A 27,538-nucleotide genomic window follows, 5' to 3' on the forward strand; every position below is an offset into this window, starting at 1 on the left:
AGGCGCCGGGCCGGAGGAGAGCCTCAGCTGGGGAGTGCGTGGACGCGCCGGAGGTTCGGCTGGCGCGCGCTGCAGGCGCTGGGTGGGCGGCTGCGGGGCTCCCGACAGGCGCCGAGGGTAGGAGAGGGAGGAACTGAGGGAGGGAGGAGCGGTGAGCGGAGAGGAGTGTGGAGGGTGTGCGGGAGAGAGCGTGTGCGCGCGCGTGTGTGTGCGCGCTCCCGGCGCCCGCGCGCTCTCTCTCCCCGCCCCTAGCCCCCTCCCGGCCCGCTCCCTCCCCTCCTCCCCCCGCCCCGCGCTCCCGCCCAGCCCCCGGAATCAGTGCAGCTGTTGCCGTGCAGGCTGCGGATTCCTCCAGTCCCTCCCTCGGCCGCCTCTCCGCCCGGAGCGAGCGCGCAGCCCCGCGCAGCAGCGCCCACCGGTCCCGTCCTGTGAGCCCCGGCCCCAGCCGCGGACAGCCCCGCGGAGTCGCCTCCCGGCCCACCCGCCCGGCCGCCGAGGAGCGGGAGGAGGACGGGACCCCGGCGCCCCCACCCCCTTATCCTCGGGAGGTAGGTGGGGGGCCTAGGCTGGAAGATGCCAACTCACTGGGGCTGCCTCCCGGGCGGGCTCCTGGGCGGCGGGAGGACAGGAGGAGGGGCGCGGGCCCAGGCCCGGAGGACGCCGCTGCCCCGCCAATGCCCTGCGCCTGGGGAGCTGCGTGGGGGCAGGGAGACTGCGGAGCAGGGGCGGGGGCGGCGCGGGGAGCCTTGATCTCCAGTGCTTATTAGTACGCGGGCTATGCGGACAGGGGCGGCAGGCTCCGCAGTGAGGCGAACGCAGCTCCCCCGTGCGCACCGCGGCCGCCCAGCCCCATCTTCGGACGCAGCGGCGCGGATTCCTCCCTGCCTCCGCCGCCTACTCCCTCCAGCTGGGCGCAGCGGCCCCTGGTGCGGGGGTGGGTGCGGAGTGGGCAGCACGCGGGGCGTATTTTCGGGTGCCCTCCCTGCGGCCGGGGCTGGTGGGGAGCGGGGGCGGCGTTGACAGGGCCGGGCTGTGCGCGTAACGGTACGGGGGATGCGGCCAGGCGTGGTCCCCGCTGCGCTGCGCTGCAGCTAAACCGGAGGCGGCGGCCGGGCGCCCCCCCCCCGCCCTTCCCGGCGCCCGCCCCCCGCCCTCCCTGCCGTCCCCACTCTCCCAGGGCTGGGCGTGAGCCGCCTCGGGGCGCGGAGCGGCGGCGGCGCCCGCCCTTCAGCTCCAGCCACCGGCTCTTCAACAGGTTTGTATCAGCGCGGTGACCCTCCGGGCTGGCCTTTGGGGTGGTGGGCTGGAAGCCCCTCTCGTCTTCATCTCTCACACCACGCCCGCGGCCCTCCTTTTTGGGGGGAGCCTTCTCTTTGTTTTTGTGAGAGGAGAGATGCCAAGTGCCTGCCGTCAGATGGGGAGGGGAGTGTTGTGGATGTCAGTATACGAAACCAAGTCCATTATTTTTCCAGTCAAAAGCAGGGCCACAGAGCGAGGAGAGGGCGAGTGTGACGGTGCTTCAGCAGAGGAGAAAAATGGATTCGGTGGGGTTTATTTGGGCGGGGATGTGCTTTTTTGGCAAGATGGATGGCTCCCAGTGCCCTCGCCGTGATGCAGCACAATGCAGCAGTATCGCAGCCTCCCCTGGTTCTCGCTGCCGGGGCTTGGCACGGCCACTCGGCGCCTGCGGCCCCCGCCCGGCCCCACCCAGGCCCGGGGCTGCCCTTGGCCGCGGCTGGGAGCTGCTTCTACCTTGTCATGCTGCTTCAGCTGGATGTGGCGTCAGGAGGACCAGGTCACCTAGCAGTGAGGGGGGAGTCTGCTGTTTGGGGTGAGCCCTCCCGCCCCGCCTGTCGGGCTGTGCTGGGAAGAAGGGGCGTCCTGCAGCGCCAATGCAGGCTGAGGGAGCCGGCCTGCGGTTGCGGACGGGAATCTGATCTTCGACCCAGGGACCTGAGCCGTAGGGAGGGGCTGCAGGGAGGACAGGCCCGGGGGTGTGCAGAGGCAGTGGTGCAGTCAGTATTGGGAGTCGCAGTGTTTTCTGTGCATTACCCATAATCTGTGACTGCAACCCAGCTATCCATCGATTTCTTCATATGTGAAAAGTTGATTAATTGGAGCTTCACAGCGATGACATTACAGTACCTCTGTCTTTGGTTAATACTAAGAATATGAATCTTTCCTATAGGAAACCATTTTTTTGAAATGAAATGATTGGTGTGTTTTAGTTCTTACGTCTCTGAGACATTTCTAAAAATACTAACATTCAGTAAGTTGTTTTAAAAAGGAACGTATTTTTTGATGGATTAAAAATTGTTTCTTTAACCTGTATTTGCTGTATTTCCATCATTTGCTTTTTTCTGTAAATCAAGTACAGTTGCATATTTGGATTCTTTACTAAGGATTATTAGGTAAGTGAGTGTCATGATTGTTGGTCAGTTGGTATTCAGGTTGATTTAGATAGCCAAGTTAAGTGTACAGTCATGACTAATGGAATTATCATGGTAACTGACTGCACTTGTGTTTGTTTATATGTATTTTTTGCATACATATTTTTTGCAGATGTGGCTGGGGAGGGAGACCAAGAGAAAGGGGAGACCACCAAGGCCTCGGTGGCTGGTATTTGGTCAGAGGAGATGATTCCCAGTGTCCTCATCTGTTTAGTCTGGGAACATTGGGAATTTCTCTTCTAAATGCTGCTTCCACAATTCATTTATTCAGTGTGCGATGGCAAATGGGATACATCTAAATGTCACCCCAGGCTCTTCTAAAATGTTTAAGTGAAAAAGAGAATTTCAGTATGCTAACTGGAAGGGAAGGTCAGTGTTTCAATGCAAGGGCATATCTACTTTTATTTTTAAAAACTCTAATGAATCCAGCTTAGTGGCATTTGATTTTATGGGGCTCTTCAGAGGAGAACTGAATTTAAATTGTGTGGTTTATGTGCATTATTTTGAATTTCTCTAATAGACGGCCATTAAGATACAGAATTTTTTTTTAATTTGGATTTCATCGTTGCTCTGGTTGTATAAAATTGTGATGCCTACGGATGGTTGGGAGTATTGTTTCCATGGATTATCCAGACATTTTGGATTTATTATGTTGTAAAAAAATATCCTGTGTTGATGGCACAGGGGGTTTAGCTGTTCTGACGTACACACCAGGTGCAGAATTCTGTTAGGTTATGCTCTTTGTAACTCTGTCATCTCTGGACTAACCAAACCCTTCATCTGAGAGTAGCATTGGGGCCATAAGGAAACTACTGTCACTTGGCCATCTCCTGCTATGCAGGCTTTCTGTGCAGAGCATCTCTGGGGTGAGACTAGTAACAACAGTCTGTGATGTTGTAGGAGCAAGTGAGAAGACTTCACTCTCTACTTGTGACACATCCTTAGCAGAGACTTGGCACTGGCATTTCCTTGGAAGAGTCTGTTTGAGTGGTTATTGAGGGCTGTATGAAAGCATGACTCTACGTGTAGAAGTACTATTTTGAGATGGAAGGATTTTACTACTACTAAACAAACAGACATGATGAGTAAATATTATTTGATGTGGTTTTTGTTAAAATAATAAGCTTTTCATTTTAAGAGCATATTCTTAGGAGTCTAAAGCTATACACACACATGTATATATACAGTGATGTGATGCTCCTTTAATTATTTTGGGCCCTGACCAACATCTGCATTATAATCAGTCTTTAACTAATGTTCTGTGGCTTTCCTTAGGGTAGTCCTGGTTTCTTCAATACTACTGGGAAACCATTTTTCCATTAGGAAGGGACTAATATGTCTTCTGGAAAGACTACTTCTATAGGTTTGTGGAAGTGAGTAAAACCCCTCATGGGTTTCTCTTGTAAATTTTCAGTCCTTGCTGTCTCCCAAAGCACCTTTTCTTTGCAAAAGACCTAGTTTAGTATTCTTGATTTTTCTTTTTTTTTTTTTTTTTAATGTTTTGTTTTATGGGGGGGGCCGGGCAGAAAGAGAGGGAAACAGATCATCCCAAGCAGGCTCCCTGCTGTCAGTGCAGAGCCCATGTGAGGCTCAAACTCACAAACTGTGAGTTCATGACCTGAGCCGAAATCAAGAGTTGGATGCTTAACCCACTGAGCCACCCAGGCACCCCTTCTTGATTTTTCTGATAACAGTAATCCTGTACCCAAGTTTATATAGTGTAGGAGTAGTATCATCAATTTCTGTATCTTAGTGGGTAAAATGAAGCTATCCCAGTTAGAGGCACCCATACTTCTGTTTTTAGACATTACCCAAAAAGGCGTTTTCATAATGTATTGATATGGTATGGTAGTAAGGTTTGTGGAACAGTAACATCAGGGGTTATAAATACAGATTCTTAGAGGTCTCATTCCAGATCCACCCCATCAGAATTTGCATTTTAACTAGACCCCTAAGTGACTTGTATGCATGTTAAATGGAGAAACTGCTCTACTTCTTCAGCTAAGGGACCTCTGTATCACAAGGTTCCTTCTGGTATCTTTCTTTTGTCTTTTGCTAAAGTATCAGCACGTTTTTCCCTTTGTGTTATTAAGTGGTATTGAAGAAAGGGATGCACTGACTGTAAATCACTTAATACAGGAGTACATTGTAAAGTTCTTTAATCTTTAGGTGGAAGACCCTTACTTTTTGTAGTTTATTTAGGTTAGTCAAGTTTTTTAGTTCTTTTCTAGAACACTTCTAAAGCTGGTAAACAATATGCCCTCCCTGTCTAGAGAAAAAGGCCTTGGCTTTGAGACAGCAGAACTAGAGTCTGGAAAGCTTGCCTGAGTGAGTGCAAGGTGTCCCCTCTGGTCCCTTTGCTCTCTTCTGACTGACATCTTGTTCTCTGTTGTCAGTTACTTCTGGTATGTTTGCTGTCCTGCCCCTCTGGTCCATTGCCTTCTTGAAGTTTTTTATTAAGTGATTTGTACATAAAAAATAATGCTCATAAAAGATATGTTACAGAATCATAAACCAGTGGACACTCACACAAGCACCACCTAGTAGAGGAAAAACCTTATCATTGTACATTCATAGTCCCTTGAGTGATTCTCTGTCATCCCATCTGAAGCAACCACTGTCCTGAGTTTTAGGCTTATCCTTCCCTTGTTCTTCTTTATGGGTTACCCTTTAATGTTTTTTAATATTAGTATGTTTTTGAAGTTTATGTAAAAGGAATGATACTTCATGTATTTTTCTGTGTCTGGTGAACTTTTATTTATTTATTTTTAATTTTTTAAATGTTTATTTATTTCTGAGACAGAGAGAGACAAGCATGAGCGGGGGAGGGGCAGAGAGAGAGGGAGACACAGAATCTGAAGCAGGCTCCAGGCTCTGAGCTGTTAGCACAGAGCCCGATGCGGGTCTCAAACTCACAGACTGTGAGATCATGACCTGAGCCAAAGTGGGACGCTTAACTGACTGAGCCACCCAGGCGCCCCTCTGTGTCTTGAACTTTTAGATTAACATTTTATTCCTGGGATTCATTCATTTTGTGGCTGTGGTTCATTCATTTTTACTGCTGTATAGTATTCCACTACAACTTATTTATTCCTTTTACTGTAGATAGAGATTTGGATTGATCCCAGTTTTTTGCTCTTACAAAAAGGCTGCTGTGAATGGGTCTTCTACATGTCTCTTAATACATATGAGGAGATAGATTTAAACATACATACACATATTATCTGCCTCTCTGAGGAATGAAATTTGCTGGATGATAGAGTATGTGGATTGTCAACCTTACTAGATATGCCAAACTATTTTTCCCAAGTGGTTGTACTGTTTGTGTTCCTACTAGTAATGTATGTGTTATGATTAGTCCACAACTTTGCCACTACTTCATTTAACAGACTTTAAACTGTTGTCTAGTTGATGTTTATGAAATGTCTCGTAGCGCTTTTTATTTGCCATTTCCCTGATTACTGAGGTTAAGTATCTATTTATATTATTGGCCATTTGGGTTCCTTCTTTTGTGAAGTCCCTGTTAAGTCTTTTGCCTGTTTATCTTTTAAATTTGTTTCTTACTGTTTTGTAGGAGTTCTTTATGTAGATTGCTTCCTAATCCCTGTGGATTATATGTGTTGCAAAAATTGCCTCCCAGTTTGTGTTTGTTTTTAAAAACTCCTCTTAGTTTCTTTTGATGAACAGTCGTTCATAATTTCAGTAGTGTCATAATCAGGTTTTGTCCTTTAAGGTTTATGAGGATAATTTTGTTATTGCAGAAAAATTTTTTTCAGTTGGGAAAGAGCATGAGTTTTGGAATCAAACAGATCTGGGCTCAGATCCTAATGCTATTCTGTATTGTTCATGTGGCCATAGCTAGGTTCTAGCCTTGGGCTAGTTCGTTACTCTTGAAACCAGTTTCCTCATCAGTAAAATTGAAATGTTAATACTTCCTCATACAGTTGTGAGACCACAGTGTATGGTGCTAGGAACATAGTAGGTATTCAGTTAATAACAGTTCCTTTACTTTCTCTTCAAACTGCCTAAGCTGTATGAGCCACTAACTTCTTTTAAATGCTTTCCCCAAACTACCTTAATATTTTTATGTCAAAAGAGGTATTAAACAGCTTATTCTTTTATTTTTTAAAAGGCTGTTTTACCAATGGAATTTATGTATTGATAAGCACAGGTTGTACGAGACCACTTACTAGAAACTCTTTGTCAGCTCAGGTTCCCGTTCTTGAAAGTAGTATGATAGTTCTTTTTACCAAGAAGCATTTATACTACTCTTTTCCCTTTGCTGCATCTCTAAGATTACTCTTCAGTATTAGTTTTTGATACGCTTATTGGATACTGGATAATAATTACTGGGTACCTTCTCTTGCCAGGGCTTGAAACTGGGTTGCAGTGATGGTGGTATGGCTGGTTTAATGTTAAATAAGATTTAGTTCCTGAATCTAAGGACTGTATACTCTACTGAATAGAATATACTCTCTATACATCCACAGAAGATAAAAGACCTCTTAATGTTCTGGTGTGTGACTTTGGCAAGCCATTTACCCTTCTGTTCTCAGTTCTAAATTTGTAAAATGAAAAACTTAGATGAAATTATAGTGGGGGATAAAACCTGGCACATGAGTATCATTCCCTCTGTCCCTGGCAGACGTAGAAAATCAGCCCTGATACTTTTTCTGCAAAGTTGAGATAGAGCCTCAGTAACTTTCTCAGTGCAGTGCTTCAGGCAGTGACTACCGGTTGATCAGATCTAATGCTTAATTTTTAAGATCCCATATACCCCTAATATTCTGTGATGGTAAGATATTGGAGTGACACAGCACTCTGGAAGAGTTGAGAATAGAGTGGAACAGGAAGAAACCAAAAGCAGGGAGACAAGAAATAGGTGATTGTGGGGGTCTGAAGGTTAAGGGAGCAGGTTATGGTGATAGCCAAGGAAATGAGAAGGAGGGGAGAGAAGGGAGAAAGGCTGTGAAGGCCCAGTCCTGTGCCAGCTGTTTGTAGGGTACATGGATGGGAAGTGGAGCTAACTGGATGAGGAGCTCAGGTGACAAAGATTTCAAATTTGGATGATGACAAAGAGCATGGTTGGTGATGAGAGAAATAGACCCAGGAAAGAATGGAAATCTGGTTGGTAAGAGAATCAGTTTTGTCTTTAAACATGTTGAATTTGAGGTTCCAGTAGAACCCTGAGTGGAGATAATGGAGAAGTTGAGACACATCAGGGCTAGTGTGGCTGATGGGAGGCTGTTGGATGCAAGGGTCCCAAGTTTCAGGCTCTGGAGTTACACAACCTAGTGACTCCTTCTACAGGCTAAGTGACTTTGGGCAAACTGCCTTAACCTGTCTGTGTGCCTCAGTATCTCCATCTGCATGGTGGTGGTATTGACAGTACTTGTCACAAAGGATCATTAAAGTTAAGTGAGATAATCCACTGCCCATTACAGTACCTTTGATTAGCATGAGACGTGGACATTTTGTCTCAATTTTATGCTTTCTTTCAAATAAATATTTTGATTTATTCAAAAAAGATATATCCCGGTAAACAATACCATCATTCAGATAAATAATGCTAAGTTCAATCTACATTAAACTTGTCCTTATGTCTGAATTATAGGTAAGGCAAACCTAACTAATACTTTTAACAAACAAGGAAACACTAAAATCCTACTATTCAGGGGAAAGGATATGAACAGATAGTTCAATAACTATAACTATATTGAATTATTCGAACTCACCAATAATACAAAACACAAAACAATCAGATTAATTTTTCCACTTTAATTAGTAGATAGATAATACTCTCTGGGATGCCATGAAATAGAAGCTCTGCATTACCTGTCAGGAGAATGTTTGGGTTAATACAAACTTAGTAGAAAACACTGGGTTATATATATAACAGAAACCTTAAATGTTTATAATTTTTTGGAGTGAAATCCCACTTGCAGTTCTGTAACCTAAAGAAAGAAATAAAAATAAGGACAGAGTTGTTTTTTTTTTAAGTTCTTTAAAAAAAATATTTTTTAATGTTTATTTTTTGAGAGAGAGAGACAGAGTGTGAGAGGGGGCGAGGGAGGGCAGAGAGAGAGAGAGAGAGAGAGAGAGAGACACCGAATCCAAACCAGGCTCCAGGCTTTGAGCTGTCAGCACAGAGCCTGATGTGCGTGGGACTGGAACTCACGAACCATGAGATCATGACCTGAGCCAGACTCTAAACCAACTGAGCCACCCAGGCACCCCAAGCACAGAGGGTTGGTTGTTTTTTGTTTTTTTTTTTAATTTTTTTTAATGTTTATTTATTTTTGAGAGAGAGAGAGAGAGAGAGAGAGAGAGAGAGACAGAGTGAGAGTGGGGGAGGGGCAGGGAGAGGGAGTCAACAGAATCTGAAGCAGGCTCCAGGCTCTGAGTTGTCAGCACAGAGCTGGACGTGGGGCTGGAACCCATGAACCAAGAGATCAAGTCTCAAGTCAGACTCTTAACCTACTGACTCTTAACCCAGGCACCCCCACCCAAGGACAGAGGTTTCTAAACAAGGATTTTCTTATCAGTATTTATAGTGAAAAAGCAAATGGGACATACTCAAATAAATTATGGCACAGGATTGGCTGGAATTCAATATAGTACTGGTTTGTTAAAATATTACTGAAATGGGAAAATGCTAACAATATCATATCCAGTGGAAATATCTTTATGCAAGGGTATATAATAGGGCTTAACTCCAGTTTTGTTTTATTAAATAAAAGACTGGAAGGAAATACATTAAAATATTAATGGTTTGCTTTGGATGGTGGGTTGATGGGTGATTTCCTTTCTTACAAGAAAGGAAATTCCAATGATGTAATGTTTCTCATTTTGAGTTTTGAAATATTTTATAAATAGAGAAGAGTACAGTAAATATAATAGACTACCATGAGGGCTGTTTTTTTTTTTTTTTTTAAATTTTTTTTTTTCAACGTTTTTTTTTTTTATTTATTTTTGGGACAGAGAGAGACAGAGCATGAACGGGGGAGGGGCAGAGAGAGAGGGAGACACAGAATCGGAAACAGGCTCCAGGCTCCGAGCCATCAGCCCGGAGCCTGACGCGGGGCTCGAACTCACGGACCGCGAGATCGTGACCTGGCTGAAGTCGGACGCTTAACCGACTGCGCCACCCAGGCGCCCCATGAGGGCTGTTTTTAAATGATCAAAAAAGCAAGCAGCTTTTCATTTTAAGAAAGGAAAGAAAAAAAGCAAATGTGGCCACCTATAGATCATTATTAAAGAATAGTTTAAACTTCCAAAGGATTGCCTCATCTGTCCTTCTGTACACTTTTTTAAGGGCAGAGGAAAAATGCATAAATCTGTATCTTCAGGGTATAGAGCTGAGAGGAAGTAGAGCATTCGGATGTGATGGCATGCTAATGTGACTCTATACTAACCTGGGTCAGGTAGAAAGGTGGGGAAGACCAGGATTCTTTAGTGTTTCCAAAATGCACACTTGGGAAGAGAGGGCCCTGGAATTCTATGACATACTTTTCTCACTTGTAGAAACCCAGCTACTGCTGGGATGTAACAATTAGGCCATCATGTTTCCTTGGAATTGGTCAGAAATATGGATAAAATTCCAAGTGAAAATTTTAAAATAAAAATAACTCCAGATGTATATTACTTCCAATTAATGGTTTCTCACCATTTGGGAGTAGTGTAGGCTAAGAGTGAGAGGAATGAATTTTAATAATATCCTTCCTTCTTTGTATGAAAGGAAGTTCTTAGGTATGCATATGATTTATTGCATCTGTCACATAGGTGAGAAAGAGATGTATGTGTGATTGAGTAATCTCCACCATGAACGGAAGCAGAAGGCTATTTTAAGGCTTTGAAAGTGGGGAATTTTGTGGGGATAACATTTTGAAGGTGAATCTTAGGAATGAATCACATTGCCCTTCATCTTTGGTGGAAATGTTTGGAAGGAAATAGTACTTTTTGTTTCATGGTGCAAATCCCAATGGTATTGGTACTTTGTAAAGTGTAGCTTGTAGAAATGAACTGATTCACTTCCACGAGTTTTGTGTTTTTTTCTGCCATCGATTTTAAGTGGTTGATTGGGGAGGGTTTCAGATTAAATGTGCTTTGAGATGTGAAAGTAAGATGTTATAATTTCAAGATTACTTTGAAATTGACCCTTGTTTATAGGTGTCATAATTCCATTCTTAATAAACTCTAAACTATGAAAGTAAACACCTGAGCGATTTTTAAAGCCATTTGACATCTCTGATGTGGAATATGGAGCATCCTTGTTTTTGATGTTAACGTATAAACTTGAAGCCATTGGCTACTCAGTAAAGTCTGTATTAGAACATTATTACAAATTTTTATCCAACAGATGAACTAGGATGAAATGCAGAATGCTATATGTTAGCAGAATTTATTCTTTGGAAGTATATATGTATAATTAAATATATCTGTGCTTAGAACGTGGTTATCGCTGGTGATGGGATTGTGGAAGAGTTCTAATGTCATCTCCACATTTCCCAAATTTTTAGAGGTACCTAACGATAAACTCTTGCTCTTTATCAAAAATATCCTAATACCACCAATAAGCCTCATTTTAGATGGGTAACAACTAATAAGTAAAATGACTGATCAGCCAAATATACCCTTTGCTATTCAACTTTTTTCTGTCAGAACTTACAGGAAAGCAGTATTAATACTAAAGATGTAAAGAGCACTGAAATTTTGAAAAGATTTTTCCATTCCGTGTTTAAATATGCAGTTTATTAGAGCCTTGGCGTTTTAGTACTTCCGTAGAGTGTGGGAAAAATGTAGGAATTGGGCCACAAGGGAGCGGGTAAAAAACATCCTCCAGGAGATCAGCGTCTATGGCTACTGTCTCTGGCTCTGAGTTTCTTGTTGTTTCCTTACCCTCTTGGGTAGCAATTTCAGGGATAACTTTTGTTCTAGTCTGTTTGCTTCAAGGCTAAATCTAAACATTCAAGGGCTGTTCATTTTTCTGAAATGTTTTTCACCGGCTTACAGTCTTTGGGGTGGGATAATGCATGTTCTTATCATGGTTTACTCCCCCTCCCCCTTTTAGCCTTTTTATCTTATTTAAAGGGGAAGGAAAACTTGGGTTCTTCCCTAAAACAACGCTTATTTATTTTGTTCTCTGATGTTTAAACATTTTCTATTGTATTTTTAAATCGGTAGCATGGGAGTGTTTTTATAGTGAGTAGAATAGTCAGTAAGAGTTAAAATATTCACTTTTTTTTTACCTTCTTGGAATCCCTGAATATTTGACAGTGTCTGCTAATATATATATAGTATGTGTAATTTTTTTTCTGAGTGGCTTCTGAGGAATATATACTTTCATAAGGTTATAAATTAGCATAAAATCATCTAACATAAAGATTTTTTAATATTTTATTACCAAAATAATAAATGTTTATTGTAGATCATGGAAAATAAAAGTGAATGCAGAGAAGAAAATTAAACTCACTAGATATTCAGTGACTCCAGCAACACGCAGTTAGCATTTTGGTGTTTATCCTTTAAACCTCTTTTCCCTGTGTATATATTTGTTCATCTCACAAATAAGGGCCAAATTCTCAGATCTCAGGCTAAAGATGTCAAGTCTTGACAGTTTAAATAATCACTTGATACATGTAGCATGGCAAAACATAAAATCCTATTACTGGTCGTATTTAAAGCTGTGGCATGGACCCTGTCTGTTGCCTGAGCTGTTTTTAATGGTGGGGGTAGTAAAGAAAAATGGTGAAGAAACAGAAAATCCAAATTTTATTATAGATACTTTTCTTCTTTGAAGAAAATACAGTGAAAAAGAAAAAGAAAAAGAAAAAAAATATAGTGGAAAAATACCAGAAATTAAGTTCTCATTAGATAATGTGTGTTTTCTGTTTTGTTTCGGAAAGAATTCTCATCAGAGTTGCATTAATTCCCTCGAGGGACATCTCTATATGCTTTGGACAACATCTGATTTTACTTTTATCTTCAGATTTCAGAGAATCTTTAAAACAGCTACCCCATAACATGTTACAAATGGAATGGATATTGTTATTAGCATTTTGGTTTCAGAGGTAATAAATTTTACTGGGCTGGGTTTGGCTGTAACTGTTGAAAGCGTATACTAGAGCTCGACCTTCTTAGGGTCTTTGTATTGGCTGAATTCTTTAAAGTACTGTCTCTGGCTCTAAGATCTGTTTCAACGAGAAAAAGCAACGTACTTACTGGATTGTGCAAGCCAGTTATTTAAGCCCTGGGACATTGGATGGATGGAGGTGACTTGTTAGTGCTTCTTTGTTACTGTAATTCTGGTATTGGCCTTTTCCTTAAAAAGGTACTAAATTTTTTTCATGTGCTTAGGGAAATGAGTGGAATACCCTTTCATTGGAGAAGAAAGTCCTTTCTAGCAGTTTCCATGAGGTACTTTGTGGTTGTTACTGGTCTTGTTTGGAGTGGTGGGCCCTGAGGAAAAGTGGCAATTGTCCTTCTTCCCGGGTTTAAATACTGAAGGCCAGTGGTACTTCCTTTTACAGTGTAGAGGAAAACTCAGCTGGGCTTGGTGATGGATGGACCGAGATTGGGGTTTGGAACTTAGCTGTGCTACATGGACTTCTTCTCTCCAAATAAGGGATTCTTCAGAAACTCCCAACCTGATAGGAATCATTCTTTTTGAGGGTGGCCACAACTCATCAGGGGAAATGCTTGATGGTTATAGTGCCTGGGCTGTCCGAAACCTGTAGTAGGTACTTCAGCTTAACCTCCAGGCACCTGCACATGTTGGGTCTAGCACTTGGGGAGGCACTGAGGTGAGACAGTGCTCAACGTGGTCCCTGCACCCCAGGTTACGGGGAGACGGGGGGGGGGGGGGGGGACTAGGATGTGGCCTTATGCGGACCTCTGAATGGATAAGTACACCTGTCACTTTTTAAGGAAGCGAGTGGTGGTCAGAGGTATCAGTTGGGTAATTTTTCTGAGAGGGGCCTGGTCCTTCTCACAGCAAGGTTGACAACTCTGTGTTGCCAGCTGTCCTTAAATACCCAACTTATCTCCTGGGACGGAGTCAAGGGTGTACTATGATCCTTGGAGCAAAGACATTCGTGTGCTGTGCTATTGAGCAGGAAAGAAGCCAGTGCACACTTAGTGGTTTATTCTTTGTTTTAAAGGTAAGTTTTGTTTTGGTTTGTTTTTGTGTTTTTAAATCAACACCCACTGCTAAAGGAATTTCTGAGTTTCCGTGATAATCAGGATGATTTCTCATTTTGAAAAGCTTATTTTGCTTTTGAAGTGTGTTCCTGACTTTAAGAATACCAGCTTTCATTTAGGTCTAAGAATCTTGTTCAATTCATAAAGGGTGAAAGTTTAATTAGAGAGCAGGTTAATTTGGGGCACCCGGGTGACTCAGTCGGTTAAGTGTCAGACTTCGGCTCTGGTCATGATCTTGCAGTTTGTGAGTTTGAGCTCTGTGTGGGGTTCTGCACTGACAGCTCAGAGCCTGGAGCCTGCCTTGGATTCTGTGTCTCCCTCTCTCTCTGTCCTCCCCTGCTCACGCTCTGTGTTTCTCTCTCTGAAAAGTAAATAAACATTAAAAAAAAAATTAGAGAGCAGGTTAATTTATTGTTTTATTCGTGCATAAGACTATTCTTATCTGTCAGTTTAGTATTTATTTATATATATATTTCCAGCTCTGAGGAATTAATTTGTTAGTGTATATTTACATGAATATTTTATTCCTAATTATAGTGTGCATTTTTGTTGGGCTACACTCTTGTTAAAGAAAACTTTTGTTCAGGTGCAATAAATATGTCTTTAGTGGGTCATATTTGAAAACTGGTTCTCAGTCTTCTCAACTTTTAAAGTAAGTAGATATTTAATGTAAAGAGTACCTTGATGGCTGGTCTATCCCTGGAATGTTGTGCAGCTGTGCAGAGTATGAGGCTCAAATGTGCTAATTAAATATATTTTTTTAAAGCAAGAATGGAATGTAGCAGCATGTGGTTAACCATTCCGGTTTGTTTTTGAAGAGGACTTTTTTTTTTTTTTTTTGGCCAAATATTAACAATTAGAGAGTATGTTGACTGAGAGGATGTATTACTAGGTTACACTGGTTTTTTAAAGGAAATAATGGGACTTATTAAATACTGATATAATCCTTTAAAATATATCCTGATTAATAATCTGCTTCAAAATGTAGACAGTGAGAACATGACTAGGGTTTTAGCATCTGTAATTAAGGTGTTTGTTTTTTAAGATTTAATCTTGCTTTTCCCTCTCTATATCCGTTCTTCTTCGTTAGTTGAGGAGTACTCAGCCTTCTTTTGGGCAGTGAAGTACAGCATTCCCCCCCCCCTCCCCCAGTTTGATCAGTATTCTAATATTTGTTTTGGGAACCAACTGTACATTGGATCATTTGGACTAAACGGTATCCACACAGATGGTGGTCTGATTTTTTTTTTTTTTTAGTCAGACATTGTGCAAAGTGATCTGATGGGAATAAACGGCAGGTTGGTTGTGTAATGTGGCCACATCTTACTTAGTGTATCTTTAGAGATAAGTGGGATGTGATTCCAGCAAGGCTGTGCATCAGAAGTTGGAATGTGTTGGAGAACTGCCAGGAGATTGGGAGCAAGCTGTATGACAAGCACTAATGCGGCCTTGGCCTGCCTTAAAATAGCGACCGTTCACAAAATATCTTGAAACTTGTCATTTCACTTGAGCAAAATCACTCCTGTAAACATATTCCCAAGAAATAGAAATGGTTGCTATCCTCTTTAGTTTAGTAAGGTTTACTATTATTTATCTTTTTGTTCCAACAGTCTTAAAAAAATCTTGTGCCTGTATATAGGAAAATTCTTCTGTGTAACGTATTATCTTGGGTAATTTTATCTGGACTAATTAGTAATGCCTTATCCCAAACTTCACATTGAGGTTCCTCTGCCCCACTCATCCCTCTCACTGCAAAATATGTAGTCTCCATGGTTTGAATAGAAATTTGGGCCCTAAAGGATAAAAACTAAAGCCCTATATTTTATGTCATAAAATATGTGTGGATATGAATTGTTGATGTGTGAACACTAAAACATTGTAGAAGGATAGTAAAGGGCATTGGTTACTGCCCTGCAGAATCTTTTTTTCTTTGTTTATTGGTTTTTTGGGTTTGTATTAAAGTTTTTGCCATTTATCTGCAGCACTTGATTCTTGTTTGTAATTGATTTACTTTCTAATTCTGGTCTCTCAATTTAAAAAAAAAAATAGATAGGCTCGTTTTTCAAAGTCAGGATGGTAAACTAAGGAGGACTGGGGTGTGCAGTCTTTCGGAGGAGTCCTGTACAGGTTTGAGCCCGATGGTGACATGATCATCACCTGCAGAGGATGAGGCTTGGTGGAGGTGGGGGCTGCCTGTGGGGATAATACAGTCAACTTACTTACTAGCTTGGGTACTGTGAAGATGACATTTTAAAAAAAGGAACATTTAGATTATTGAGAGGAAATAAAATAAGAACAGAGAGGACTTGGATGTTAAATATAATATGAAAACAGTGAGGGGCACTTGAGTGGCTCAGTCGGGTAAGCGTCCCACTCTGAATTTCAGCTCAGGTCATGATCCGAGGGTCATGAAATCAAGCCCCATGTCGAGCTCAAGCTGGCTTGGGATTTTTCTCTCTTCCTCTGTTTTTACCCCTCCCCTGCTTGTGCTCTCTCTCCCTCAAAATAAACAAACATTAAAAACAAACAGACAAAAAAAAAACAGTGAACTTCATCTTGAAGGGCTTAAATACAAACCAAATTTCTGTTAAGAATTTCTTGAAAGATGTTACTAACAGATATTTTAATTATCCTCTAAAGTCCATTAGAAATTTGGACTTAGACTAATTGCAGTAATTTTAGAGCTTTTTAGAGTACTTTGCACCATGGCTTTGTTTCTTATGTATTGCTGTGGTTAGATTTAGAAGTCATGAATTTTGCTTTGTCATTTTCAGTATCGTACACATATTTCAGAGGGCCTCTTCTCGTATAGAAGCGTTATGTCTGGCTCTTATGTAAGTGCCTTTATACAGAGATTTTTATTTTATACTTATCAGGACTTTGGTCAATAGAATTGAGGTTATCTTTCTACGTATGTTTTTAGAATATGTAAAAAAAAAAAATTTACGTTTTTACCACATGGAAAAATGTTCTGTGGAAAATGCATGGATACATCTTCTTTAGCTGTGCTGATCTTTTCATTTTTAGATGGCAAATGAGTTCTCTGTATGTTATTGTTGATATGTTGAAAAATGTATTTATTGAGCCTGTGATTTCTAAGTTGTTTTATGTTTTTGTTTTTTACACATTCCTTGTTTTTTAAACATACTCTTGGATAGGCAGATTGGTAAATCGAGTTCAGAAGATATGAACTATGAGCTAGAGCCACCAGTTTTCTTTTTACTTAACACACCATTATCTGATCTGCTTGCGAAACTATTTTGGATAGTTTTCAACTCAGATCATTTAATCTTGCAAGAGCCTTCAATCATTCACTATAAGAAGACAAAAAGTAAAATATTTGAATATCCTTTTCCTAGGTTATTGTCTCAGTTAGAAAATTCTTCATTTTAATTTTACACTTGCGTACTGGATGTCATCTCTCTGGGTTTCTATTCCTTGTATTGGCACAAGCTCATAAGACTGGGAACAAATATTTAGCATTCAAAATATTCCAGGCAAAAATTTACGGAATTTGCTTATAAATGTTAGGGGATGCACAGAACAGACACAGGGTTTTAGCTGGCTCTTTGTGCAGTGTGAAGGCAGATGGAAACATTACAGAAATCTGCTGCAGATGGCAGTGGAGTGGACAGGTGAGGACCACATGGAAGTTCATACCAGGGGTAGATGGAGTAGTGAGTTGGTTTATGAAATGCTAGCCATCTTAGATGTTTCTACAGCTGTTGTCAGCTAGCTGAAAATAAATTCAACTTGCTGGAATGGTAAGAGTTGCTGTCTGAATAGGCTTAGATAAAATAGTGCTTTAAATGCCCATGACAATGTCTGTTGTAACATTATTATTATAGGGAAAAAATGGTAATAAACCAAATACTCATCATTGGTAAGTTAGTGGAAGAAGTATTATGGAGGCAATACAATGTAGTGGTTAAAAGTGCCAACCCAGGGGCTGCCTGGGTCTGAATCCCAGATCTACCATGGACTCACTTTGTGACGTTGGGCATGTCATTAACCCTACTGTACTTCTGTTTCCTCATCTGTAAGATGGGGGCAATGATGATACAGACCTTGAGGGTTCTTGTGAGGATTAAGTAAGTGGATATAAATAATGAGATTAGTCTAATAGTGGCAAATATATAATTATTAGTTATTATTATATTGATAAAAATATTATTGAAGACATTCTCATAACACAGAGCTTTTTAATATAAAGGAATAAAAGCAAAACACAAATTTATATAAATGATATGATCCCTTGCCACTTGCAACTACGTGGATGGAACTGGAGGGTATTATGCTAAGTGAAATTAGTCAGAGAAAGACAAAAATCATATGATTTCACTCATATGAGGACTTTAGGAGACAAAACAGATGAACATAAGAGAAAGGAAAAAAAATAATATGAAAACAGGGAGGGGGACAAAACAAAAGAGACTCATAAATATGGAGAACAAACTGAGGGTTGCTGGAGGGGTTGTGGGAGGGGGGATGGGCTAAATGGGTAAGGGGCATTAAGGAATCTACTGAAATCATTGCTTCACTATATACTAACTAATTTGGATGTAAATTTTAAAAAATAAAAAATAAAGTTAAATAAAAAAACAAAAAAAAATGATATGATCTCAACTATGTAGAACAACACACACACACACACACACAAAGAAGAAGGAAATACTCCACATTTTAAGTTTTGGTAAAGTGTGGTGGGATTGTGACTTTTGTTTTCATTTCATTGCTTTTCTGTATTTTCCAATGTTCACCAATAAGCATGTCTTACTTTTATAATTTGAAAAAATAAACTTTTTTTCAAAAGTGCATGTCATGCCTTGTAAACAGTTAGTATGTTAATTATAAGAACATCCTGTTTATTCTTTGAAAGCTCAGGACATACCATTTGGCCAGAGTTTGATTCTACAGTACTTTCACATTCTTATAAAGTGCTTCGGCAATAAAACTCCAAACTTTTTTTTTTTTAATCTCATGACTTAGATTTTTCTGCTTATTCAGATGAATGGTATTAGTAAAAAGAATGGAACATGTAGTTACATGAGTTCCATTTGTTAGCAATATGATCTTAGACAAATTATGTAATAGAGTTTTGGTTGTATCATGTGAAGGGGAGATGATGCCAATGATGATGCCAGGTGATGGTAGTTATCATCTACCAACTATCACTGTGTCAGTCTGTACACATTTCTGGCATTCAGTAAGTGATTCTATGTCCCTTACTGCCCACCTTCACTCCCCACCCTTGTCAACAAACAAACTAAATTTGGTCACTTCAAATTCGTCCGTACCATGTTGTTTAGTTTTAACTCCCTCATCTTCATTGCTTAATGTAAGATTCAGTAGACCAAAGTGGCTTTCATAAAGATTCATTTTTATAAGCTTATTCTGCTGTCTATCCGCCCGTTCTTCTCATAGATCTGTGTATTTATTTTGTCACATCTAGTCAACTTATATAGCTCTATTTAAGACATTTCCCTTCCATAGTGTATCAAGCAGTTTAGGATTGGTGTGTAGTAACAAACATCTCCAAAATCTCAGTGGCTCAAAGCCATAAAAGTGTGTATTTCTGATTCATGTTACATGTCCATCATAAGATGGCAGGGGGCTCTGCCTCACATTTTCTAGCTCAAGAACCCTGGCTGATAGGTCATAGAAAAGACCTTGGCCAGAACTAGTCACATGACCTTGCCCAACTGCAAGGGGAGCAGGCAAATGTAATCCATCCATATGACCAGAAAGAGAAGAGACTGGGTATGTGTGATGTTTAGAAGTTTTTGACCAAACCTAGGTAACAGTGTAGGTCCTATGATCTGGCTTTACATTGTCCATCAAGTTCTTTGAAGCACTAGCTTTGCAGTATGTTAACATGTATTATTTATGAAGAGAATGCTAGGCTAAGTAAAATGTAACAGGTTAGAACTTTTATAAGCTAATAGGTATTCTGAGGTAGAGGGAGAGAAATAAATATATGGTGTTTCCCAAATTTACCTGACCTTGGAATTCTTTTTTTTTTTTTTTTTTATAGTCTCTCTTAGGCTTAAGGTTTCATAAAATGTACTTGGGGTACACTAGTATGAAACAGAGCAAAAACTAGAGTTTCATTTTAATTATTACATAGACTAGGAAGAAGCTTTGTTTTTATTGTTAGAAGAGTTGCTTACTTGAAGAGTCTGATTTCTATTATGAATCAAATTGCAGGCCCTCAGTTTTTTAAAACAGTCTTTTTTAAAAATTTCGTCATTATTGATTATATGCCTGTGTTGAATCCATATGATTTTTTCTTCATTTAGTTTCTGTTGTGTTCCAAGCCTACCATTGGAAAGAGAAAGGTAAACAAACCGTGACCACACATCTTAGTTGTTAGAAAAGATTAAGTTGGTTTGAACAAATGACCCAAATGCATAGAATTTTTTTATTGGCTTCAGCATTTCTTGTGGGTTCCCTCTGAGTTTCCATAACAAATTTTCTAGAAGTTTTGACACTCCTGAAATGAGAGCTCTGGTAAACAGAGAGAGAACTTTTCTTGAGAGGTATTGCATATTTCTCTACCAAAAGGCTTTGGATTTAAACACGATATTTGTTGCCAGGGACTTTATGCCTGCATATGTAACAAATCTCAGTATATGGAAGCTTTCACTTAAATGTGGCTGTAAACTTCATGTAATAAAACTTTAGGTAAGAAGGTGCTCTTCCTGTTTCATGACTATGCATGAGTAAAACTTAATAATGACCAACTCTCCAGACCTTTGAGTTTATGGCTTTTTTGTTTTCTTTCTGTCTTTTTTTTTTTAATTGATGAAGTCAGTTTTTGTTAGAAATTGTATGAAATCCAGGCTGAGAATTGAGTTTTCATTTTGTCTTTTCTTTGTTTTTTTCCTTTGTGAGTGAAAAATTGCCCAGGGCAATTGTTTCCTGATGGGAAACAGCTTCTAAATCTTTCAGCTAACTCAGTAGCACCCTGCTGCCCATCCAGCCCCTTTACCACTGCCATTGTAATCAGGACCTGGCCAGTAGTAAACCTGCCTTTTGAAGGTGACTGGGGACGATTTGAGGCAGGGAAAATCTTCTTTAGAGCCATGGTTCCATTATCCTTTTTGTTGATTTTAGTATCATTGTTGAAAAAGCATTCATGACCCATCACAAAAACATTAAAAAGCATTTTTCACATGGCCTAGCGCTGACAGAAGTCAAACTTAATATATCGAGGAGTGTCACAAACATGAGAGCCATCGCTCTTTACCACAGGGCTGCTCCCAAGCCTACTCACGGGACCCTTGCCTGTGGCAGGTCTTCCCTGTGTTTGAAGACCTCAGATCTTATGTTAAATTTCAGTAAAGGTAGCCTTGGTGTAGGTCTGCTTTGGAGGGAGGATTGTTCATTTCCTTCAGGGAATAGTAATGTGGCCCCATCGTGGATCTTGTGGACCTGCTAGGAAGCCAGCTGTTAGGAAATTTTGTGGTAGAGTAATGTTTTCCCATTGTAGGCTGCAGCTCATGGTCAGAAAGATTGTAGAGAATACATAGAATTAGAAGCTTTAGAGCTGGGCAGGACCTTATGGATCTTAGTAGTCCATGCCTTTTGGGGAAAGAAGGAGACCAGCTCAGAGAGGCCAGGTGAAGCCACACAACCTGTTGGTAAGGGCTGAAGTTGCCACCACTGCTTACTTGGGCCATTTTAAAACTATACATACATGGTGAGGCTACAAGTAAATGCTCATGTTTGCTGTTTTCACTCTGTCAAACTAGCATTAATGTTTAATGGGAAGTATTTATTGGGAAAATAGATAGTGTTTTACCATAGATTAAAAAAAATGAGAGAGTTGTTTGCTTTTGAATTAGGGAAAAAAAGAAAGCCCATTGTGTATGAAACTAAAAGTCGGCACGTACAGCATACCCACCTTTGTCTTGATAGAAATAGCAAACACCTGTGTCCTGGCAGCTCAGGCTAGTCTGGAAGAAGGTGAAGGTCACTGTAAAGTAGAAAAGGATTTGGTTAAATATTGCTCGGATAAGCTGAATATGTTTAAAAATTTTCAGACCCAGGGATGTGAATAGAGGCTGACAGGAATTCTCTGTGCCCACAGTGGGTTTGTGTTTTATTTTATCAATGATTTAAAAGGGGATAAAGGACAGTTCTGAAAAACATGGTCTAACCAGTTCTACCCACATGGATTTGTCAGCATGCAGGAAATCTGGGGTATGATGGGGTGAAAGTAAAAAGAATAAATCCCATCATCCCAGTCTTCTGTGGAAGGTAAGACTTGGGAGGGTATCTTACAGTAGTTGAGTTCTGTTTCTGGAGCCACACTACCTGATGGAAGCCTGCCTCTGCTGGTTATTGAGTGTGGGTCGTTGGTAAGTGACCAAGTAATTTATTGTCTAAACTGGGTAGTTTATGAGAGTGGAAGGGGGCCCTCTTAACAACTGTGTCAGGACAGCATGCATAAACTCGGATTGTCTGAGGCAAACCAGGTAATATGGTCATTGTAGGCTTATCAAATTATTCCATCTTTGTGTCTCAGTTTCTTCATGCTGTAAAATGGGAGTGATGATAGTTCTCACTTCTTGGGGGAATCAGATTAAGTCCAATAGAACATGTGAAGTGTTTTGAATGTTGCTTGGCACATAGTAACTGTTCACTAAAGTCATCTATTAAAAAAACTATTATTTAGGATGCTTAATTCACATGACAACCTCTTACATATTCAGTTTACTTTCTGGTATCTTCATATTATTTCTCCATAGAATATTTTGCTTTTAATTTTATTGATGGAATAATAACATTTACTAATGACTGCTTCTATTTATGGCACCATCTCAAACTTAATTTACTTGATTTATCTGAGGCCTTTCTTCAGATAAAGTCCCTGAAACTAAAATTTACTATTACTATGCCAAATACCCAGGTATTTGCACTTAGTTATATAATTAACGTCTGTGGTCCAGAGGAGGAAAGACATTGGGACACATGTTTATCAGGTGGTGGCAAATTAGTGTTCACACTAGGGACACAGTTTTTATACTTGGCCCTGAGAAATAGGAATGGTTGGATAGTTGATTGGGGGGCGGGGATGCCAAAACTAGGTCTCTTCCTTGACTCTCTCAAGCTGGATTTTCCCAGCACAGTGATATGTCGGGTTGATAGATTTGGGAAAAACGAAGAAACCAGAATGCCCAGTTAAGTTTGAATTCCAGATGAACAGCACATCTTTTTTAGTATAAATACGCGTTATGCAATATTTGGGGGTTACTTATACCAAAAATTAATTTTTTATCTGAAATTCATCTTCAGTTTGTCTTTCTTTGTTTATCTGACCATCTAGTTATATAGTCTAAAGAGACTTTTTACCCTATTCAGTCTACCCCACATTCAGATATATATACAAAAGTATAGTCCAGTTGCTACTGTAAACTTTGTGTGAACTATAATATAAAAACGCCCATGTGTTTTACTCTCCATTGGAATGGACAGTTGAGAAGTTGTTATAAGGAGCTGCTGCTGGGTACCCACCAATGCTAAGATGAAAAGGAATATCATCTGGTTTGCCACAGCAGCAGGGATTACATTTGCTCTGTGAGAACTTCTTGGCTGTGAATGTGGATGGACTTAAGCCAGCCCTTTCTCCTTGGAGGGGAGGCTGTTGGTTAAGGTGAATTGTTGAAGCCTTGGTCAACTCAAGTTCTCAGTTTTATGACTGAATTATGTTAGTAGTAATCCGGGAAAGTGGGGGAAGATGTAATTTTGGATCATTTATATTTCACCTCTCAGTAGAGGGAACAACTTATTGTCATTAAGAGTGACCTTCAAATATTCTTCCCATTAAAATCGCCTCTTCATGTTTTTGACTTTCAGTACTGCTGCCTAGAAAATGCTGGTGAATTTTTTGCATCAGCCTTGGAACTCTGTCAGCATTCCACCTGAAGGGCACTGTGTGCCTTTGGGAAATGCTGATTGGAAGATTAGAGGCTGTGGGAACTTGAGTGACTGTTTGCATTTTTTTATACTCTGGGTATAATGCCTCTGTTAAGTCAAGCCTCAGAAACAGAGCTGCACCAGGTTAATGATACACTTGATGAAATTAGTAATGGCAAGTGAAGGTTGACATTGTGCCCACCCGAGAAAAGCGAGCCAGAAGACATGGGTTTTGGAGTGATACTGGCTTTTTAATTACTGCCATTTAAAAAGTTTCATGTACTCCATGAAAAGGCACAAGTGTCAGGTTACTCTTTGAAGAAAAACCAACAGTGGCAAGAGCTTGCTGTCAGACGCAGATAGTATGTGGGTGAGTTAGCCAAGGAAAAATAATCCACTTAGAGCTGTTTATTCAAAGTGCTAGATTTGGAGGTGCATTTTGTTGCTAATTGGTGCCTTTCCAGAAAATAAATTACTTGTATGTAAAGACACAGGCTAGCCAGGCTCTGGATGCTGATAGTTATTTTGAAAAACTCTTTTCCTTCCTTGTTTTACTTTCCTTTTTGAGCTCTTTCCTTTTCTACTCCTTGCTTGCTTTAGCAGCCCATTCCTTTTGGACATGGTTTTGCTCTTGAAGGAATTCTTCTAAATTTGTCCTCGTGTCTTGGGATTGATTTGCATGATGGGGAGAATATTTGACCTAATTGTTTACATAGCTTAGTGTTTGTCAGTGTTTTGTTGGATGAGGATTGGCTATTAATGGTAGAAATTTTCGTATTTTAGAGCAGTGATACTCCTTCTTGTCAGCACATTGACATCACCTGAGTAGCCTTTAAAAATGCAGATGTCTGGGTCCCACCCCAACAAAATTTGCTTTAATAATCTGGTGGTAAAACGAGCACTGGGACTTTTAAGAGCTCTCCAGGTGATTGAAACATACAGCCGAGTTTGCATATTACTCTTTGCTCTCAGAATTACGACTCTAGTGTATGCTGTCCAGCAGGGTAGCCATGAGCCTTATGTGGCAACTTACATTTACATTAATTAAAGGTAACTAAAACTAAAAATTCAGTTCCTCAGTCACACTGGCCACATTTCAAGTGCTCAATAGCCACATAAGTCTCATGGCTACTGTTTTGGACAGTGAAGATATAGAATGTTTCCAACATGGCAGAAAGTTTAGATTCAGGCTCTCTCTGTAGGATGTCAGCAAAACAGGGAGAAGCCATGAACATTGGAGAGTTCTGACACAGGAAAGACAGACTTGGAATAGAGCTAATCCAGCAGGACCTGCCAGTACCGAATTACCACATACGTTTTTAGCAGCCTTTTTCTCAATGGCCTTTTGGCACCAGAAGTCTTGCAGCAGTTGGTGAGATGGATTATGTGTCGCATCTTGCTGAAAGGCCCTGTTTAAAGCAGGCTGGCCTGCCGGGGTGTGGTAAGGGTGAAGGGCAGGAAAATGTGAACTCCGAGGAGTCCAGGGCCAGGAAGGAGAGAATTAAGCTTTATTTTCTGCAGAGCCGAAGAATGCCCTTTAAGGAACTAAAGCCTGAGAATTTGGGGTAAAACTAGGTGAGAGGCGAAAAATCCCTTCTGTTGAAGAAATACCTTCCCCAGTTGTTTGCCGTCTCAGCTGAACTCTCAGATGTGGGAGAGAAGGGTGGTGCTAGCTCATATTTCCAGTGAAATTTCCATTGTGGGTTCCCATGTTCTGGAGGGAGGGCAGATGGAGGTTAAGAGAATGGGATCAGACTAGATCATTTTTATTCAGACGGGTCACATAAAATCCAAGTGCGGTAGGGTTAAGGAAAAGAGAAAATGGTAGAGGCAAAATGTAGTATGCCGAAGGATGTAGATTTTCTAAATGATGCTTTCTTCAGGCAAACCCTCTTTCTAGAATCTTCCTTCTTTCCGAAATCTACTTCTTTTCATTTTATTGTTTATTTTTGGCAGCGTGTTGAATTCTGTTCCTCTTCTCATCCCAGAGTGCTGTTTCTTGCTTCATTATAAAAGGTGGCATGTCACATGTCCTGCATGGTTACACAAGCTGAGTGTGAGTGTGTGGATGATCTCTTGGGACCCTCTTCCTCAGATTTCAGTGTTGTGCATTATCTCATCCTAGCGGCTTCTTTGTGATTTATAGTTTCCTCCTTCCCTTCACCATTAAAAAAAAAAAAGTCCTATCTCTTGTTATATTTTTGGCTACAGAATAACTCCAGATGGTACATTTTGTACCAAATAACAGAATTTTTCACACTTTCTGTGAATTATTTTCCTACTTTCAATTTTAATGAAGTTATTAATCTTACAAAGGACTCATTTGTAAAGACACTAATCATGAACAAACACACTTGTGTACAGTATTTAATTCCACTGGCAAAAATTAAGAGTATTATTACCCTTACGCCTTTGTATTATTTGTTACCGTCTTACATCTTTTAGCATCAGATGCTAAGGTAATAATCCATTTTTCTAGAGATAGAATGAGTGCCAAAAATGGGATCAAATAAAATGATGTAATTGAAAGTACTTGGAAAAATACATGGCAGTATAGAGATGTAAGTTACTGGTTTTTACAGTTATAATTCTGAGTTGAGAGCTGATATGTTTCAAATGATGAAGAGCTTTTGCAAAGAGCATTCACAGAAATCCCTAAGTGGGCATGTTTTGCAAAATATTACTGAGTATGTGGATTATTTATAGAAAATGTTCTTTACTTTGAAATGATCTTTTCTCTGTGGTTTTGAATCAGTTGGATTTTTCTGGATGAAAGAGAGGACCTGTGATCTATTCTTTGAGCCTGAAATAGTTTTAATCCTCACTGTGTTTCTATATGAATACAAGGAACGCTTTAGCATTCATCATCCATTCTGATCTCACAGAGCCATCCCAAGAATCTGTTTAACTTTTCTGGTTGATGATGCAGAGAACAGAAAACAACTTTCAGACATTTTCTAAACAGATCTTTTAATTCCCAAAATATTTAAAGGGTCTTCTCTGGTCGTGCTCTTAATTCAGGTAGCGCCACGTAAAAGGGAAACTAGGTAGGACATCTGAACAATCTTGAAATTACTGAAGTGGTGGCAAGAAAGTTCTTTCAGAAGTTAGTTTTCCAGAAATTTCTGATTGGGAATAAGCACTTTAAAATAACTGAATTCTCTGATTAATCTGCCACATCTTAGTTTTCCCTCAGTAGCCTAGATGGGCGTGGAGCTTCAGTTGGAATGTTGAATACTTCCCATTGCTGGGCTCTGTGCTGGCACCAGTTCTGCCTTCATGGGACAAGTGTTCAGAGGAGGAAATAGGGAACCAGTGACAAGTCCTTGTCATTGGTATAACTGTGGACACAGAATTGACATGTCTTATTTAGGTAGGTGACAGATATGAGGGGATAGGGACAGCTTTCTGAAGGATGATGACCTGAGATGACTCTGGAAGAATGAATGGTGTTAGCTGGAAATATTAGGGGGTGGAGAAGTCCCACCCAAGGGAACAGCATGCACACAGCCGTGGAGAAAGAAGATAGTGTGCTTTGGGGAAGTGTTCTGCTATGGCTGGCATGGAGGGACTGTGTTGAATGTGGCTGAGGCAAGATGAAAGAGGTCTTACATACATTGAAATGAGGTTTTACCTCAAAGATGAAGTGGGAGGCTTTGAAAGATTTTAGGCAAGTCTGTGTATTTTTCAGAGCTCACTTGAATTCCAGGATGGAAGAGAATATATTTTTGTAGGGCAAAATGGCAGAGTAGGCCATAATTCTGTCAAGAAACACTGAGGGACTTTACCAAAGTCAGGGTGATAGCTCATAATATTTAGGGGGGTCCAGAGAAACTGTTAATAATAAACCTGACTGACAGCAAAAACTGAATCCCCAAGGCATCGTGTCTGTCACTGTGAGGTTTTACCTTCACGTAGTCATACATTATGAAGAGTCTCCAAATCTATATTCAGTGGTTAAAGATTGT

General features: G+C 40.4%; 1 protein-coding gene across 2 annotated transcripts in view; it reads left to right on the forward strand.

Moving 5' to 3' along the window:
- The first annotated feature begins 346 nt into the window (after nt 1-346).
- SPTBN1 (spectrin beta, non-erythrocytic 1) overlaps nt 347-27,538 on the forward strand; it is a 198,920-nt gene continuing 171,728 nt past the window's right edge. The window contains exon 1 of one of the 2 annotated variants that reach the window (XM_042981401.1): nt 347-548. The gene's annotated coding sequence lies outside the window, so the exon portion shown is untranslated. The remainder of the gene's footprint in view (nt 549-27,538) is intronic. The other variant, XM_042981398.1, reaches the window with a different exon arrangement.

This window comes from Panthera tigris, chromosome A3 (genome assembly GCF_018350195.1).
Source record: "Panthera tigris isolate Pti1 chromosome A3, P.tigris_Pti1_mat1.1, whole genome shotgun sequence".
Taxonomy (NCBI): domain Eukaryota; kingdom Metazoa; phylum Chordata; class Mammalia; order Carnivora; family Felidae; genus Panthera; species Panthera tigris.